At 41.8% G+C, this 19,788-nt stretch overlaps 1 long non-coding RNA gene across 1 annotated transcript; it reads left to right on the forward strand.

The window, feature by feature from the left end:
* The first annotated feature begins 19 nt into the window (after positions 1-19).
* Positions 20-6,512, forward strand: LOC135414897 (uncharacterized). Its single transcript, XR_010430884.1, has 2 exons — positions 20-5,862; positions 6,220-6,512. It is a non-coding gene; the product is annotated as an uncharacterized LOC135414897 (long non-coding RNA).
* The last annotated feature ends 13,276 nt before the right edge of the window (positions 6,513-19,788 follow it).

Consider the following 19,788-nt stretch of genomic DNA (forward strand, 5'->3'; position numbering starts at 1 on the left):
GGAGCCACCGCGCGGCGGCCGCACCGCGCATGCGCCGCGCGGCCCGGGGGGCACGGCTCGCTGTGCCGCGGGGGCGGCCCGGAGAGGGCTCGGAGAGAGAGGTCCTGGAGCGGCCCAGCGGGAACGGGTGGCCCCGGCAGGAGGAGGCTCGAGCTCCTTCCCTTCTCCATCCCCCCGCCCGCCCTGCCGCGCGCACAGCGGAGCTCAGGCCCGGGTACACAGCGAAGGAGCGGGTGGTGGTGAGGGAAAGGGGAACCCGCACCCGAGCAGGCTGTGCCCTGAGGGTCTTGGACCTGCAAGCACGTCAGGATTTAGGTGCTGCCATTAGAAAACCCTTCCTGATGCTGTCTTTTTGAAGCACAGGTGGGGTTGGACACGCCTGCTGGAAGAGCCTAAAGGCAGAGCACTTGCCAGAAATGCAGAGGTTGCCTTTCAGCCTGATGGGGTCCAGGCCTGTATCTTCACAGACCTTGCTGTCCTCCTCTGAAACAGGCTGGGAACAGAGCACGCATTAACACTCTGGGCAAAAGCTGGACCACACAGCATATGTGCTACATCACAGCCAGCAGCTATGATGTTCAGACAAGAGCTCCAGGTCACAGTTCCTTCTTCTCAAGTTGTTTATGTTTTATATTTAGCAGTACTGAGATGAAAACCAGAGATAGGCTTCAACAAATACTGCTGATATTTATCTCAAAGATTTGCAGTTGTTATCTGCAACTTGCATGAATAAAGCGTAGATTTTCCTCTTCACTGTGAAATTTTTCTTTCCCCAGTCACTGTGAACAATATGAGGCTTCTGCTGATTATTCAAGTTTCAATACTGGATGCAAACTTTAAATAATACTTCTTAGCAGGGGTCCTTCCATCCAGGCAGAGATGTAATGAGCAAGGCAAGAGGGATGTCCTGATGGTGACAGCTCTGATGAAGGCTCCAGGCAGCAGACACAAAACTGTTGGTGCCACATGCTCCTGAAGATCACCAAGGATCAGAAGGCAAGAGAGCCTAAACTTGAAGCTGTTACCATCACTTGTTCCATTTTCCCTGCTTCTCATCCTCTATGGGCTCTGTACCTCTGTTGGATTTCTGTAATGACCAACAAACGGTATCTGCCTCATGGGGAGAAGACAGGGAGGAGAGGTACTCTCTTCTTACCCCCTTGTCCAGGTACAGTGGGTGCTTGCAGTGTGGTCTTCTTGGTCACAAGGAGTATCCCAGGCAGCAGAGCAGGCAGAGCAAGGTAGGAGACAGAGCAGTGAGGATCCTGGTGCAGTGATCTTGGGAATAGAGTATAGCCTGTGTTGTCCCCCACATGTGAGGAGAAGTAGGGACAGTTGCTGCGTCAGGCTTCAAGGCTCAATAATGCCCCCCATCTGCAATAAGGGCTAGATGCACCAATTTCTCTTGCTATAGCTTTATTTGAGCTAAATGTGTATTTTATCAGCCCGTAATATACAGGCTTTCCATTCCAACAACAAAGAACCAAAACACCTTATGCCCTTGTTATTGCTGTTGCCAGAGGGATGATATTGAGCATAGGAGAGTACAGTACAGTAGTACTGAGGAAGTACAGCTGATCTTCTGAAAAACTTTTTCTCAGACTTTCAATATCGTCATCGTTTTACCATGCTTTTTTCTGCTGTTGACAGACTTGTCCTGCTCACAGAGAATATGGCTGAAAGACCATTTCCCCAATCCTTATTATGTCATCCCCTTTTGAATCCTCTCTTTTGCCCATCCAGTTACTTAATTCCTCCTATCTTCCCCTGTCTAAGCCCTTAGCATTTGTCTGCTATCTAGATGCTGACTCTAGATCCTTCCTTATGTTTTTCCATGAGGAAATAATGCCAGTTCCAGTAATCATTTCTGAGGAAGCTTGGTGTAAGCATGTACAAATTTTAAGAACTTAGGAGAAGACATCTAGTCCCTTATATCTCCACGTGTGGCTGTAAGTGGTCAATTAAAGAAGTGTTAAAATGAGGCATGCCTGTTCCCTAGCACCGTCCCAGCTTCCAACAATGTTGAGAGAATTTCCTGAGCTTGAGGTCATTTAATAACCCCCAAAAGGTCTCTTCGTAGGATATTTTTTCTGGTCTTCTGTTGGGACTGTGCAAATTTCTGGCATCTGCAGCCTCTTCTATTAAGGAATTCCACAGGTTTACATCCTGTTGTGTCAAAACCACCTTGTTCTGTTTGTTTCAAACATAAACAAATCATCAAATTAGATGTGCCTTAATGGGAAGGTATTTGGATCAATACCTGTCTATCTATTCCATGATGCATATGCTTTTGTGGACATCTATTATATCTTCCCCCTAAATTGTATTTAGTTCCACATTTAATATGCAAGGCATAGAAGAATAACTGTAAATCAGACACTCTACTTTTAAAATAAATATGACATCCACGAGTGAATAAAATTTATCTTTTGAAGCTTGCTTCATTATAATACCATTATTTGATTTAGCCATATTGATTTTATAACCCTGCTTGGCAAGATTATGTCTGTACAGCAAGCCAAAGAGACAGACAAGATGGAACAGCACTGTCAGACCAAAACATGGGTAAACAGAAACCTGTAGTAGGGCAGAGAGCGGGACACGGAAAATTACTGTCATAATTTACAGACAAACACCACAGCCAAGCTTCTCAGCAATAACATGCTGGCATGTATGCTGCTAGATGGGTGATCTAGACAATAATCAGGCTGTGATAATATTCCTGTGCTAATAAATACTTCACAAGCTGCTGGTAGGGTCAGAAATTGATTTACAGATCAAAGTAGAAAGTCATGTGAAGGAATTCTAATTAATTCTAACAAAAGATCAAAAAAGGAAGTATTATTTTTTAGACAGTTTGAATAAATAATTTGTTGTTATCATATAGAAAATATTGTTTATTGAAGGTAAAGTGTGTGCCTTTTTAAAATCCTGTTTTCTGAAGTTTTGAAGGTTTAGAATTCAAAAGCAAGTGAGAAAAAATGAAAGACTGATTACAAGTTCTGACAGGGGGACAGACCAGTAGCATGTAGAATTTGCCTTCTAAGCAGAGGGTTTACTACCTCTAGATGCAGTGTGAGATTTATCTATTCAAACATGAAGGCATCTGAGCAAGATACTGCAGAGCACTATTCCTGAATCATGTAGGATGAGAAATAGCTAAATGTAATGGTGCAGTTCATGTGACCAAGTGTAGATGTCCTCTTCAAAATGAGATGAATCATTTCCACACTGTGGGTGTCCAGAGTTTACACATGAATCCCACTCACTGTCTCTTATATTACAGCTTGTCCCAGCTTAGCCATCTCCCTAAGGGTGACTGTGTGCTGTCCTTGTTCTAGTCAGTTCTCAGTCACTTGGGAATTGCTGCCTTTTAATCTGGTAGCTTTAACATCAGTTGTGCTACCATGAATCCTTCATGCAGTTCCCCAGTCTGAATTTATGGAAAGGACGCAGCTTCTCTGATAACGTTGTCAGGGAGCAGAAGGACTGGGAAGTACTTGTGGAGCGTTTCTTGCCTTCAGCCAAGGCTGCGACCCTAATCCATGTGGTCTTTACCTCATCAACCCAGTTTGGGAATCACATCACTCATGGAGCAGTGGCTTGGGGGTGGTGTGGCCCTCGCACAGACCAGCTACTCCTTGTGGTGTCAGGGATGCTCTCGCTAGGCCAGACTGGAGTTAGTGCTGCCACAGCTCTGCAGGTGCTGCTGGCTGGCTGTGTGAGCAGAAGTCACACCTTTGGTGAGAGCAGCCGTGCCTTTGCAGATGCTCCCAGTGAGACAAGACTGTAGGGTTGGCAATGGGAATGGGCAGGTGGCAGATAAGCTGTGACAGTGGGTCTTAGCACTTAGGATTTTGGTGGTAAAGTGAAGTGAGATGCTGGATGATAGTGAAAAGTGGCAACTGGCAATGCAGTCTGGCTGTGGCTGCTGGCACTGAAATGAGATTTTGGCAGTAACAGGAGGCTCTGTGCTTCCTGGAAAGAAAAAGTGACTCTTAACAGTAAGATGTGATACTGTTGCTGACATCAGTGAAGTATTTTTTGCTGCAATGCACATCTCCTTGATACTGAGTCTCTTCTGGGGTTGTTTAGAGTAGAACAGACATTTCAGTTTCAATGAACATCTAGTCCAACTGCCTGATCACTTCAGGGCTGACCAAAAGTTAAAGCATGTTATTAAGGACATTGTCCAAACACCTCTAAACACTGACAGGCTTGGAGCATCGACCTCCTCTCTAGGAAGCCTCTTCCAGTGTTTGACCATTCTCTTGGTAAGAAATGCTTCCTAATGTCCAGTCTAACCCTCCCCTGGTGTAGCTGTGAACAATTCACATGGGACCTATCACCAGATACCAGGGAGAAGGGATCAGCATCCCTTCTCCACATACCCTCCTCGGTAGCAATGAGGTCACTCCTCAGCCTGCTTTTCTCCAAATTAGACAAGCCTGAAGTACTCAGCCACTCCTCAAAGGACATTCCTTCCAGCCTTACTGAGCCAGAGGCTCAAACATGGCTTCAAAACGGGCTAATGCTGCCATAGGAACCTGGAGGATGACTGAAGCTGTTCAAGGGCAAAGAGGTTGTGTGAGCACAAAAAGGGTTATTCTGTTGCTCTGGTATGCAAGCTGTCTCTGCATAAATCAAGAGTAAGTAGGGAAGTCAAGGCTAAAGTAGGATAACATATTTCTGTTCAAAAAGCATATGGTATAGATGAAATGTAATCAGCTTGAATGAAACGGGCTGAAGGGAGTCTTGGGACTATCTAGATTAATAGGATGAGCAAATACCACATTGTGTCAAAACTGCCTAGATAACAGTGTTAGAAATATCAAATTTGGATGTGGATGTAGCAGAATTGGCACTAATGAGGAAAAAATAATTAGAGGCAGGTCATTAAATAGGTCCCATTTTTGTGGGAGGACTCTAGGCAGAGAAAGAGAGATGCAAGGTTGTTGACAAGGTGGGCTTAGGAAAATAAACACTAGGAATTAAAATAATTAAATAGGAAAAAAACCCAGGAAATAATTTAAAAATAGGCATTAGGTATAATTCTGTGGAGAACAAAGAGGCGTGGGATATTCTGGTTGTAGAAGTGTGGATACCTCCAGTGGTAAAGCTGACCTATGGATGGTGGACAACACACTTGGGACAGCCTGCTGGACTCTAATCAGGTCTATGTCCAAAAGACTTGGCATGCAAGGGTGGGCTGAGAAGGGGTGGGCTTATGCCCTAATACTAAGTGTAGAAGGGAAGGCAATAGAATTGTAATGTGATAGAGCTTGCATGTGATTTAATTGATTTCTTCATAGTAATTGTCACTTAGTACTAGAGGTAACAGGCAATATAACTGGAACTCAGAATTGCTGTGCTCATAGTGATACAGTTGTGAATGAGTCCTGCTAATATTAGACATTTGTTCATTAGCCAATTAAGGTAGTATCAGTCTCTCGTGTTAGTCAGTTACAGGTAAGGTCTCCAGTCTAAGAGAGAAGAGTCAGACACATAAGATACCATGATCATTATTTTAAAAGCTATTTTGTATGCAAAAAGCTAAAACCATTTCATTTCCCCCAAATATGCCAAGTGATTATTCACAACAATGAAGAAAAAGAAACAGGAAGAACTTTGGTGTCCTGTGATGTGGTCCTAGTGCTTTCATTCTGCTGTCATTATGACACCGATCATTGTGGAGTCAAGAGAGCTTGCAGTGGTGCTATGTGGAGTCCAAATGTGGAAGTTTTGTGGGGGCTCAATACTGTGGCTGAAGACAGTGAGACAGAAGTGCTGAAATGCTTCCGTAGCAGAGACTGCAGCTGCATATGGTTTGCTTGTGGCAGGAAATGCATCCATGTTAAAAAGGTTGGCATGATAGTGCATGGGACCTGGAGATGGAATGACCAGTGTGAGACTAAAGACACATTCAACCTATTGAAGGTATAGAAACTAATACCAAGGGGAAAACAAACAAACAAAAAAAAGCCAACAAGAAAACAGCATCTTAAAAATCTATTTGAATTTAATTTTGGCAGATTGTATGGATTCAGAGGAGACTAAAGACATAAATGCATTGGGTATTTGTTCTGGTTTTGGCTGGGATAGTCTGAATTATCTTCACAGTACCTAGTATGGGGCCCTGGTTTGTATTTGTCCTGAAAACAGTGTTGATAACACAGTGATGCTTTCATTGTTGCTGAGCAGTGCTTACCGCCTTTTCAGCAGTCAAGGCCTTCTCCTCATACCACCCTGCCAGAAAAGAGGCTGAGAGTGCACAAGGAGTTGGGAAGGGACTCAGCCAGGACAGCTGAAACCCCAACTGACCCAAGGGATATTCCATACCATATGGCACCATGCTCAGTATATAAAGCTGGTGGAAGAAGCAGGAAGGGGAATGTTTGGAGTGATAGCATTTGTCTTCCCAAGTCACATGTGATGGGGCTCTGCTTTCCTGGGAATGGCTGAGCACCTGCCTGCCCATGGGAAGTGGTGAATAAATTCCTTGTTTTACTTTGCTTGTGTGTGTGGCTTTTGTTTTACCTATTAAAGTGTCTTTATCTCAACCCACGAGTTTTCTCACTTTTACTCTTCCGACTGTCTCCCCCATTCTTCTGTGGAGGAGTGAGTGAGTGGCTGCGTGGGGCTGAGCTGCCAGCTGGGGTTAAACCACGACAGTACTGACTCGATGGTGTCTTTACACTTGTATCTTTCTGTAGTCAGAAGACAGCTTGTTGCTTGTTTTAGTTTCTTGCTTCAAAATTTTAAATTCTGATAAAAGAAAGCAAAGCACACGCTGAACGGCTTTGCTCAATACAGACTGCAATCAGCAAATTCCACTTTGAAGCTTGCAAAGTAAAGGCTTCATCCTGCCAGGCAGGGTATTAAATATCACATGGAAGGCAGTCATAATTCCAGTTCATTGTAGCAAGGAACATTTAAAGTTGAAGTAAACTCCATAATGCAAGTGAACAAGGAAGTACAAGAGGACATGGTGATGGCTCTTTTCTTATTAAACCCTAAGTGAAGGGATATTTGCTGCTAGTCCTGCTTGTTTGAGCATCACAAGCTAAAATACATAAATATAATCTGGAGCAAGGAACCAAACTCTTCAGAACTAATAAACTGCTGGGAATCCTCATCTTGCCATACTACACACACATCCCCTATATCTTGTCCCCTCTCCCTAGTCCCATTTCTTGCACTCTGCTGCACACTGGCTCTGCAGCAGAGTGGATGGTGAACACCTCATGCTTTATTGAGAACTTTATTAAGAACAACAGATTCAAATTTCTTCAGGCTGAAGGGGGCTCAGATTTTTCACTTACAAGGAAGTGCTTTAACCTCTAGGATATGTTGTCTCCTCTGCTACAGGATGTCAGAATTTTCTTCAATGAAAAATAAACACTAGTGTTGTAATTTTACAGTTATTCAGACCATTCCATTATGCTAAATTGTTGTCTTGCTATTTCTTCAGCATTCAAATAAATGGTGTATTAAGAGGAAGGTTTTAAGCCTACATCTTGTTGTACAGAAGTATTACTGGAGGGATTCCTTTTCCTGCATGTTTGTTAAGGAATTCTAGCTGGATGGGTTCTCTGGGAACTCTGAGATCTGCAAGATAAACTGTGCTGCCAGAAGGCTGAGCATCCTGCTGCTACCTTGGAGGGGCTTTAGGAAGAGAGCTGTGAAATATTTTGCCGCAGAGGCAAAAGAGAGAGGCTGTGTTCCAGGAGGGAGAGCAGTGCAGGAGAAACAGAGAGAGAACTTCACACAGGTTTGTGGAATAAGGAGAGTCGAGGTGAGGTGAGGGGCAGCAACACCTTCACAACTACCCTAAGCAGCTTCCAGCATTTTCTTACTGATCTGTGATCATGTATGGAGTTATGAGTACACAGCTCCCCTCTCCCTGCAGTGGGGGTCAGATGTCTCTGTCTTGTTCTGGAGAGATTCATGTGTTTTTCACTGCAAACATTCCTCTGCAGATGCTTAACAGATGCTTACATTTTTTGCTACTGAAAAAAGGCAATTCCAGGGACAGCTCAAGCAAATGAAAGGGGGAAACAGTTCTCATCCAGGTAATCTGTAGCCAGCCCTGCATCACATGTCCAAGTAAAGATGCAAAAGGGAAAGGAAATGAAAAGGAACAAGGAGGTATGTGAAACTCCTGCATTTTTCATCAGTTTTTGTTCATGCAGTTTGCAGGCTTTTTGATAGGCACCGTTAACTGTTATTATCAATCACCTGTTCTAACTACACAACTATTTTAACCCTCTTGAATACAGTGACAAAATGAACACAGGTCATCATTTGTTTTTAACACTTGGTACTGTCCATTTAATTGTAAGGAATTAAGAAGGAGCAGCTCTGCCAACATATTATTATTAATGTACTTGAACACAGTGAGTAATCTACACAGTTCAATTATAGGGATCCCTATGTCCCCAAGACAGCAATTGTAAAGATTTACATTTTAATTGATATCCTATTCTGTAAAGAAAAGCCCTCAGCTACCTAGGTCCTTACAATTAATTAGGCACAAAATACTCCATAAAGATTAACAGCACCCTCATCCCTGTAGTGCTCAAATAAAAAGCCCCAAAAGGCAAAAGCACTTTAAAATCTGTAAGATATCAGTATAACATGTCTAACAACAGTTCACAATCCACAAAACAGCACATGCATTTGCAGTGAGCAATTACTCATTAGAATTGTCAGATGTGGTATGAATTTGAGCACATGTGGCATCCCTAATTTCCATTGCCTGCTTTAGCCTTAAGTCTGTAGTTCTTATGAAAGCACATTGTTTGGTTAAGGGATCCATAAGCATGTAGGCTCTGCTCCACGAAAAAATATTTACCTTTCGTTTTGCAGTTACAGATTGTAACCAAAACAAGTCATGGCTGTATGTACAGTCTTGACATCCAGGTGATTTCAAGCCAGTGCCATTTTGCTTTTGTGTTCCACATGCACAGGACAACCCCACCCTGAATCTTCTAAATGTACTGATCTGCAAAGAAAATTGCTGACAGCCCATTTGTGGCTTCAGTCACGACTTCTTCAGTCATGTACCATGGCCTCGAAAGGCTAGAGCACCTCCCTTGCAGCATGCCATCCTCCAGACATTGTGGAGCCATTACTGGTCATCCCATGTCAGCAAGGCAGTATTGTCCCACCTACCATGCTGTGTCTTGTTCTGCTGTTCCTTAAGTGTTGATGGATGAGAATGCAGCATTTGCCTTGTTTGTCAGATTTATCATATGCTCTGTGTTCAGTCTCCATACTCAATGCCTTCACACAATGATGAACTGTCCCTCTGATCCAGTGTCCCAAACCACAGCTGCCAGTAAACACAACCACAGTGTGCAGGCCCTGCAAAGCCATATGCCTTGGCAGACTGACACAACTTCTGCCCCGAGCCTGCTACAAAAATCCAAGTCTCACAATGCACCACAGGAAGTGTCCTCCTGGGACCAGCTCTGCATTCCCATGGAGGGGGTGGATTTGCCCTACCAATTGCCACAAGACTGTTAGGCATAGCATGACTATCGACAACTGTGGACTGGAGCCTGTTAGACAAGGCAGCATGTGTGGAGTGGAGGGAGTTTACTTGTCTCATCCACATATGCAGATGTGTGGATTCTTGCTAATATCTACCTGCCTTGGAAGGTCAATTATTTTTTGTATATTGAATTGTGGAGGTCAGGCAGCCTTTGTCACATCTTCTGGCAGATGCTGCCTGCATATGAATTTGGGCATTGGCCTACCCTCAAGAGATGTTCCAGAGTGTATTGAACTGGATATTGGAAGGACTTAGTGTCCAGCTGGTGATATTCTTCATTTTTAGTAGAAAATATTCCAGAAAAGGTAATGCAGAAACCGAATACAATCTTCAGTGGCTTTTGCTGTCTAATGTTTGCAAACACGTATGTACAAATGGAGATTTTCTGGCATTAGTTTTTTCTCATGGATGCCAAAATATATATTTCTGAAACAACAAGACATAAATTCCTAATAAAACCAGTGCTTTGCCAAGTTTATAATAAAGTTTTTTTAAAAAATAGCATAGCAACAAAGAGAAAGAGTTAAAATAGAAAATCATGTTTTTACTGTTCAAGAATTCATAATCATCTTTCCCCCTATGACTGCAGCTTATACAAGAATATTTCGGCTTTGTTTCAACTCAGAGATTTAGAAGTGATTGAATTAAAGAGCTGAGAAAGGAAAGAGTTTTGCAGCATTTCTCAAAAAAATTAGAATTCAAATATATTGAGAAAGAGTCAGTTCTTCACAGCAATAGGCAATATTGGTGCCACAGGTATCATGCAGTACAGTGGAAACATGATTTTGCACATCAGAACCAGCAGCAGCAGGCAGCACCTGTGCTGCACACTGCGGTAGGACTGCTGTGTTCCTGACAGAAGTGCATGAAATCTGCCACACGAGACTTCTTCTAACTTCTGCGTGCACACTGCACCCATTACCTGCCCAGCCCAGTTATGTCCAGAGTGTTGTTTGCTGTGTGCTAGCAGACTGTCTGCTATTGCAGTGTTTGCAATAGCAAACAAATTCACAGTGACACCAGCTGCAGATCCCTTTGCCCCACTGGCCAGTGCTCTTTTCTTCAGCATTCCTGTACTCAGCACTGGTGAAGTTGTACCTTGAATGCTGTGTTCAGTTTTGGGCCCCTCACTACAAGAAAGACATTGAGGTACTGGAGCGTGTCCAGAGAAGGGCAACAAAGCTGGTGAAGGGTCTGGAGCACAAGTCTGATGACAAGCAGCTGAGGGAACTGGAGTTGTTTAGCCTGGAGAAGAGAGAGAAATCATTGAAACTGCCTTTGAGAAAGACTTACCATTTAGGCAGAAAGCCTTCCTAGGGAAAACTGAGTTCCTAGCTTTCGCATTACAAATTCTTCCGAAAATCAAACTATCCCTACAATCACCATCCCTCGAGGTATTTAAAAGACCTGAAGATGTGGCACTTAAGGACATGGTTTAGTAGTGGACTTGGCAGTGCTGGGTCAACCGTTGGACTCAATGATATTATAGGTCCTTTCCAACCAAAATGATTCTATGATTCTATGTCCAGCAGCTGGGTCTGAACCATTGCTACAACCAAACTGCCCAGTGCTTAGAAGTAAGTGACAAACAGTGAATTCCTTCTAGTCCACCCAATAGCCTTGTCCCAGCTCTCCAAAGGGCTGTTAGCTTGTCTGTGGTATGGGACAAAGGCAAGAACCTGCCTGGTCTGAGAAGGAACAGGAAATAGTTCCCCAAGAATCTGGAGCGCTGAGCAATGCCATGCAAGGTCATTGAGTATGACTATAATTTTTGCTGTGTTATCTAGATTTTAAGACTATCTGAGTGTCCTAGCCTCTTGTGCCCTGGAAGCAACTAAAATTACAGTTCAAAACTGGAATAATGAATATACTTTCTGTAATTTACATCCTCTTGAGGAGCTCTATTGACTTAATGTTTAAATGGTGTGCAAGCAAATGTGATGACTAAAGTTATCACGAGAAAAACTAAGCTGATAAAGATTTGAAATAATATGAATTCTATCTTGTTCCAGAGATAGTTAGTAATTATCAGTCCTACAGTAAAGGAAAAAAATTGCAAATAGATCCTCCCAGATATATTGCAAGGAATTTCTGCTTCCTTCAGACAGCTTAGACAAAATTAATTCTTTTTTATTTGGCTTTATTTTTTATTTCAGAAGACTATTGAAGATACATTTTTGTCTTCACCTTTGAGAAGACAAGGACACAAGTTTGAACAATAGAAATTCTAATTAGGTGTAAGAAAAGAAATTACCATAATGGTGGTCAAACATTGGAAGGGGTTGCCCAGAGAAGCTGTGGACTCCCGATCCTTGGAACTATTGAAAAGCCCAACTGTACATGGCCCTGAGCAACCTGACCCTGTTGTACAGGCTCAGAGCAGGGAGGACGGACTAGATGATCTCAAGAGGTCTCTTCCACACTAAACCTATTTATAGCTTTATGTTACACAGGTAGCATTTCGCATCTGACTTACATCTGGAAAGATGCCCAAACCCAGAAAGAAAATATGCCTTTGGGAGATACTGTGGTTCAGTGCTGTATAGTGGCTGCAAATCATGTCCCTCCATTCCTGGCTACAAACATTGAGCTTTGTAAGTGATGTTCCCCCCAGAAGAGCTATTAGGGTAGGATTACATGCAGCACATCTAATGAAGAGCTGGATTCTCATCTATCAACATAACAGGTTTTTCTTGTAATCCTATGAATGTAGCCTTGGGCAAAACTTTTTTAATTCATGTGCTGGTTTGTTAGTTTTGGCAAACCTGCATGTGCTGCTGGTTGTGTCTCCCAGGGTTCAATAACCCTGATGCAATTTCTTAATTTTATTTTCCCTCACAGTCAGCCATACTTAAAAAAGTGGAAATATTCTCATCAGTAAGGCTAATCCACTGCACATGTGCTTGCAAATGGTCTGCATTTTTGCATGACTTAGCACAAGTGGGTTCATCTGGCCAAGCTCTCACTGGACATTGCTGTAGTCTTAGTGCAGGAATGTGGAGGTCTCCAGTATCATCTCGGCTGCACTGAGCTACTTACCTCTGAATAGAGAATATCAATGGTTGCATCACTTCCCATTATGCCAAGTTTATATTATAAAATAATGATTGCTAGAGTATGCCTGAAGCTATAAGCTGAAGTTCTTGACTGAACCTGTTTTGTTTGTGGGGACAAAGACAAGAGGCAAAGTTCCTTATATAAACTTGGACCAGATGAAACCTTGAGAGCCAAACAGAGCAGACAGTGGGCAGGGAGGGTAAAGCTGTCAGTCATGATGCAGAAAATGGAGTTACAGTAAATTAGTATTTTCTTTGGAAAGTATCAGGAAGATCAAATTAATATACTGCATTAAGGGGAGATACTTTATATCCCATAATTATCTATTAGAGCTTGTTAAAAAATAACTAGCCATGTGAAAAGCCCCCACAAATTAAAGGAACCAGCTAGTCTGCAGACAGTTTATTAAGAAGTTAATTAAAATGTAATCTATATAATTTTGAATATAAACAACTGCTTGAACCCTGAAGAAGTTCTGTTCAGTCTGGAAAACCCCCACCACTTTACCAGAACTAAAATGGGTGAGTGCCACATCATGGGGAATTATGGGCTGTGTAGTCTGCCCTGAGGAGAAATTGCAGAGATCATGCTGTGTACAGTATCATAACCAATGCCAGTCAATAAGGTACGGGCAGACACTGTCGCAGTATGAAGGCTATGGAATGGATGTGGCTTCTTCCTAACCCTGCTAATGTCACATCACAGGATATTTTCTGCTGGCAGAAACTGAAGGCTTTCCAGCTCCTCTCTGTGCTGTAATGTCTCTGTAGCTTCTTGTAACTGATGTATTTTGCTGCGAAACCAAAAAGCTGCAGGAGTTATACTAGGAACCCAGAAATTCACATTTGAAGCAAACTGTATTAAATATATTTGGACAAAATGACAGATTTGGTTGATAAACACCGGAAATAATTACTTTATGTACTAGACTTTTAATAAGATATTAAATATGTATATCTTAGCTTTTTGATACAGAAAACTACAGCATATGAGTAACGTTCATGCTGATTTACAAGCTGCTAGATATATGACAATAACAACAGCACAGATATTTGATGGAAAAAGGTTATTGGTGTACCTTATTAAATAAAGCTTATGCCGGAGCAGCATTACATTACTATACAATGAAATTTTCACATTAGAAGACAAAGTCAAGCAAAAAAAATAACCGTCAAGTTAAGCAAGACAGGTAATATCTGCAGAAAATCTGATGATGCCCTTGGACACTCAACTTAGTGTCTGTGGGCTAAATGATCCTAAAGCCATATTAGATCACAATGTATTTTTTAACACGAACGTAAGAGAAATACATATTTTTGATTAGTAGAAGAAATGAAACTGGAAAAAAAATAATAAAGGAATATCAAGCGGCCACAATCTTTAACAGTTATCCTAATAAAACCTGCAAACCCCTATTTTCTTAAGAAAGCAGCAAGATGCCTGTGTAAACCTTGGAAAACAGGAGTAACTCTACCAAAATGAAATGAAATACATGGCATGGAACTGCTGGCAGTGGGAACTGGATCAGGCAATGGGGTTTCTTTAAACACAACAGATTTGAGACTCTGCAGAGGGCGTGCGGTAATTCCTTCCTTTGCCATGGAGAGGGAGGTGTGTGCCTCCCCAGGCGCTGCTGATGCAGATGATGTCAGCGAGGTGGAATAATTGTTGAGGTACCTGCCTCATTCTGTCTGTGCTAATGGAACTGCTCAGGTGTTAATGGATTACAGCACTGCATACATCTACCACAAAATAGGCAGCAGCTGCTCAAAAATTCACACTGAATCTGTAATATCCTGGTAAAAGGGGAGAGATTCAATGTGTACCTGACCAAAAGTCATCATTTAAAGGTTTTCAGCCCCAGTGCATACAAATACACACCGACACAGAGACAATGCATTTCCTGAACATTTAAAAAAAAAAAAATTACCTTCTGGGCTTTCAATGGGATTTTTTCCTTTGCAGTAAGTGGAGAGTGGAAGATGTCCTTATACAGAGCTGGTACCTGCACTGCATAAAACAGTTGCTTTTTAAAGCATCAGAATGCTCAGTAGGAGCATTTGTAATTGTACCCTTCCAGATGCAAACAGTACACAGATATTTTTTAGAAGCCAATGTTTGGGATAACCTTTAACTGGAAACTGGGATGATTTCATTCCTCATGTTCTTAACTATTTCTACAGTTCCCAGTCTTTCAAATGAGGCAAGTAAATCCACAGCCCCACAGGCCTGGCTGTATGGAAATTGTGGATTTATTCACACTTTTAACATACCATTAGTTGTCTACATTTACATTCAGGCACCTGGGGTACTGGGTTAACCTCTTCCTCACACTCTGTGAGACTTTCTGCATACATCCCTACCTATTACACAGAAAGGAGATGGGGAAAAAAAAAGTTAAAACTCTTAAATAAACATATCTACAGTTTCAAAAATTCTGTAAAGTCCAAGAGGTTACTCACAAGTTTAAATTACATTCCTTTTTGGGCATGGATTGTCCAACCCTGTCTAGGAAAATGTCTGAATTTCAATGGCATTGCTCAGAAGAGTGAATTTACTTATTTGAATCTAGGCCCTATCTTCAGATTACACCAGATAATCCCTTGAAGAGTTGTTTTATCATTCAGCAGAAGGCTTGCTGATACAAATTTTATCTGCAATTTTGTCTGAATAGAGATTCCTGCTACCTCAGGCCTGTGAATTGAAGGTCTGGCTTGCTATGGGTTTCCAACCCCGAGTCCAGTGCAAAAACTCCCAGTATAAAAAACTATAAATGGCAAATTCCTTTTACAGTAAGAGCACAAGAAATTACTAAAATAGACATTTTTGGAACACAGTTGCTCCTGGATCTCAAATGGAATTATATTTTGCAGAGAATAATGATGAGCTTGAAGCACCTGGGGACAAACAGAAGTAAAGAGAGAATGCACTTTTAAGGCACTTCACTGTATTCAAGAGGTTTTTTAAAAATGTACCTATGGTGTGAGTTAAGAGTTGATTTCCACTTGGTTCATTGAATAATTTACTGTCTGAAACATCATTTATAAAAGGAATATTTATATTTGACACCACACTAACATGCAGTTCAAACCACTGTCACCAGCCTGTTCACTACCATATCTTCAGGGTATGGTGATGCAAGGCTGATTGTCAAGTGTTACGCTTTCCCTAGTATGTTATGGCTAAAGGTGTGACTCTGCTCTTGACTGGATGCACACAGAGTGATGCAAACACTATGACATGAGAAACAGAAGGGAAAGCTATGTTGAACTGTTCACACTTCTCATGCTGGGGAAAGAATGGTAACTTATTTCAGGATGTATCTACAAGCAGACGGCAGGACAGTACAGATTGGCTTTTGAGTCCAGACTAAATCTTGTTAACTTCAATCCCAGGCAGATCTCCAGTTTAATCTGGATAAAGATTACACAGCAATATACAAACAGTAGCATTAATCTGCTTGTAATGAATTTATTTTTATTTCTATTACTAAATTCAGTAAAATTAATTCTGCTTTATTTGGTAACCTGTTTCTTTCCATGTGTATTTCTGCTGTGAGTCACTTTAAAAGAAAACCTACTCTGTTCTTTAAATTTTTTCTTGCTAGATTTTTCTGTGATGGTAGCAATGACTCCACACACAAATGGGGTTCATGTACAGGGCACTACCATACAGGTCACACATGCTTATAGCACACCATAATTTTTAAGATTTAATTTCAGGACATGATGAAGTAAAAAGCGATAATATTACTGTTACCATTTTCAGTGCAAAGGCAGAACGTATCTGGGATGACTTATTGCTTAGTTAGTGGTACCTCGTATTTATACCATTTAAAATAAAAGCCTGATAGCATTATACTGGATGAAGAAATCTGACTGAAGACTGGCAAACAAGTTGTTTTTAAAAATGGGTGATGGCTTAAGTAAAATTAATGAACAGCCCAAGACAGTTAACTGCAGCTATTTTCTAGCCTATTATTAGCAATTGCTTGGGTCTGAAGTTAAAAATTGCCACATCTGATAAATGTCAAGTCTTAAATGAGGCAACTCCAGCACAACCTCAAGACTATGGAAATTTGGACAGGTGAAATGAATTGCATCACCTGACAGCATGATGACAGTACAGCACAAGCTGAACTTGACTGGTTCTGCCCATTCCAGCACCTGCCCCTTCTAGCACAGGCTGCTGGGCTGGTGGCAGACGTAAGGAGCCTATGAAAACCAGCGTGCTATTTCAAGGATAGAAATACATATCTAGAGCGTTACATGGCTGATAATTACTGTCACAGTTTTTTTCTATAGCAAGACCTGAACAATCTTCAGAGAGCTCTCCCCAAAACAGAAATGATACGAGGTGAAAAGGTCTTTCGGTCACTTTCCTGTTCCACACAAAGAATATCTTCATTTTAGGCAATCTAAATGGAATGTTTATGTTGGATTTCTTCTTCTGCCTCACTTATCCCATCTGTGCAGTTTGCTCATTAATTCAAGGAAAGCCGAAAGGGGAACCTTCACTACCCTTTTGTCCTCACTGCCTTGTCCTCTCCATTGCCCCAGGGCGTATCTGTTAGTAACAGAATGGAAGCCATCACAAGGCCCTTAACTTCCCAAAAACTGTTTTCAGCAAAGTGCCAAGAACTGACAATATGCACATTTTCAGGCTTCTGCCCTCCACCCTCCCTGCTGCTGGGGATTTGCAGGGTTGTGGCTCCACTCTCTGCCCACGGCCTGGCCACTCGCTCTGTGCTGAAGGCAAACCCATGAGTGTAGCAGGGACTGCACCTCGCTCTGGCAGGGTTCCTCTGCCATGTCAGCCCTGCCACCCTCCCTGGCCCCAGGACCACCCTGCTGACAAGGACCAACTGAAATAACAAAGTTGCAGCACTAGGACTTGTCCTTTGGAGCACATTTTTATCCCATCATCAACACGGTACATGCGGTTGCTTAAGAAGTCTCACTGTGAGGGACAATCCTGCATCCCCTTTGCCCCTTACTGTAGCAAGACTGCCCTCTAAATACACTCAAGTATTGTGATAACCATCACCTTAGCGGTTGTCACTGACTGGGACATCTCCCTGGTATTCATACAGAGACACATTTTGTGGCTTTTCAGACACAGAATCATAGAATCATTGAATGGCCTGGGCTGGAAGGGACCTTAAGAATCATTTAGTTCCAACCCTCCTGCCGTGGGCAGGGACACCTTCCACTATACCAGGTTGCTCAGAGCCCCATCCAGCTTGGCCTTGAACACTTCCAGGGATGGGGAAGCATATATTATTAGGAATACATGGATCTCTTATGAAAACATACACTGCTGTTAAGCATCATTGTACTAAAAGGCTTAATTTACCTTTGTACTTAATTAGTACAAAGGGAGATATTTCTGTTCACAAAAAAGTAGCTAAATACCCCAGCTTTCAGTGAAGCAAAGTGGGTTTTGGGATGCCAACTTTACTGTATGCCACTAAAGATGTGCCCAGGCATGTTAAGACCTGACACACAGGGTATGTTTTATGGACCTCACCTCCGCATTATCACCTGCATGGTTTTATGAAAGAACTGAGAAGCCACAAAAGCATAATGCACCAGCTAGAACAGCACCTTCAGGCATCCATATACAGATTCAACACCACTACCTCTCCTTAAGAAGAGTGCATATGGAAATATTTCTCCAGTATTCATCTTTGCTATTGTTCCTACCCAGAACTTCTGCCATTGCTCACCTTCCCTTTAATTTTGATACTTTTTAGACACCTTTTTTCTCAACTGAAAACTACAACGTGTGAACCATGAACAACAGTATCGACGTACTTCTACCTTGTGTACTGTGCACACTCCAAAGTGTAAAAACAAAAGCAGCAGTATTTTCCTTGAAGATGGTAACTGAATTCTATCATATTGAAGTGTACCAAAAGCAAAAGCAAAAGCACCCAAGTTTTGTCCAGGACTTGTCTACATATGAACATTATTTCCCATTAGGAAGGGTATGTATTTGAAGAGCTGCTGAACTCCCATGCTATTTTGCATCACAAACAATTTTAACTGTTCATAAATTTTAAAGTGATCTAGAATAATTCATGCAAGTCTCTTGGACTTGCAGTGTGGGTGTTGTTATCTGAGGATTCCTGTCATAATGAACACCTCTCCCCATTTATCAATAAACCAAGGTATTTGGTAAATTTTGTGAACTTAAATTTATTCACAAACCCAGTAAGACTGTACTTACATAGGCCTTATTTTATTCTCCATGTGATCACTGTTGTTATTCAAACTGGTTTGATATCAATTGCATGTAATGTCTCAAGTTAACATTCCTCACACTGAGATGTAGTGAGCCCTGCCATTGACTCAGAATTGTTCTTCCACTAACGCAGCTTTTCAGTAGCTAGTGATCACTGAAGAATTTTGTCCTACTGTATGTAAACCAGTTTACATCAGCAACCTTTACTTTCTCTGCAAGAGAAAAAAAAAAATTCCAGTTCTATAATTTTTCCAAACACTGTCATATCCCCTCTTACCTACACTGCTATTCACTAACTTACAGGTAAGACCTGTGCTTCTAGGAAAAGATAATGCAGGCAGCTAAGGCAGGTTTTCCCACACCTGGCTTTGGTTATCAAGAACTTGGCCTGTCTCAAGTTTCCAGGCTCCTTCTCCAGTCAGGGGAAGACAGGCACCTTCATGGATTCATTCACATATTGCAGACACATTTTTAGGATGAAGTAAACCACCTTCAGGATCCATTTCTCTCTTTCAGCTAGAGGTAGCCTAGACAATCTAGACAAAGTACAACTCTCAGGCATTTACATCGCCAGCTGTGTACACACCAGATGACAAGAGAGGAATCCACTGTTCAGTTCTGGCACTTCCACACAAGTTGCACCTTCCAGTTAGGTAAAAGGAGAAGTCATATACAAAGAGCACTGCAGAGAAGCAAGTAAAGATTAGGAAACTAACTCTGGTAAGGGGTTTTTGTTTGTTTATGTTTGTTAACGCTCCCCCCACCAAACTGTTTCCCCATTTTCCCATTCCTGACTGTATTTCATTACCTATAATCTCTTCTGACTCCTAATTTTTACTTCCTTGACATTGGTATTCCTTAAAAGAACTATTAGTTTTAGACTGGAACTATTAATTTGTGCCTTTTGGGCAAATTCCAAGGCTTTTTCA

This window comes from Pseudopipra pipra, chromosome 5 (genome assembly GCF_036250125.1).
Source record: "Pseudopipra pipra isolate bDixPip1 chromosome 5, bDixPip1.hap1, whole genome shotgun sequence".
NCBI classification, from domain to species: Eukaryota; Metazoa; Chordata; class Aves; order Passeriformes; family Pipridae; genus Pseudopipra; species Pseudopipra pipra.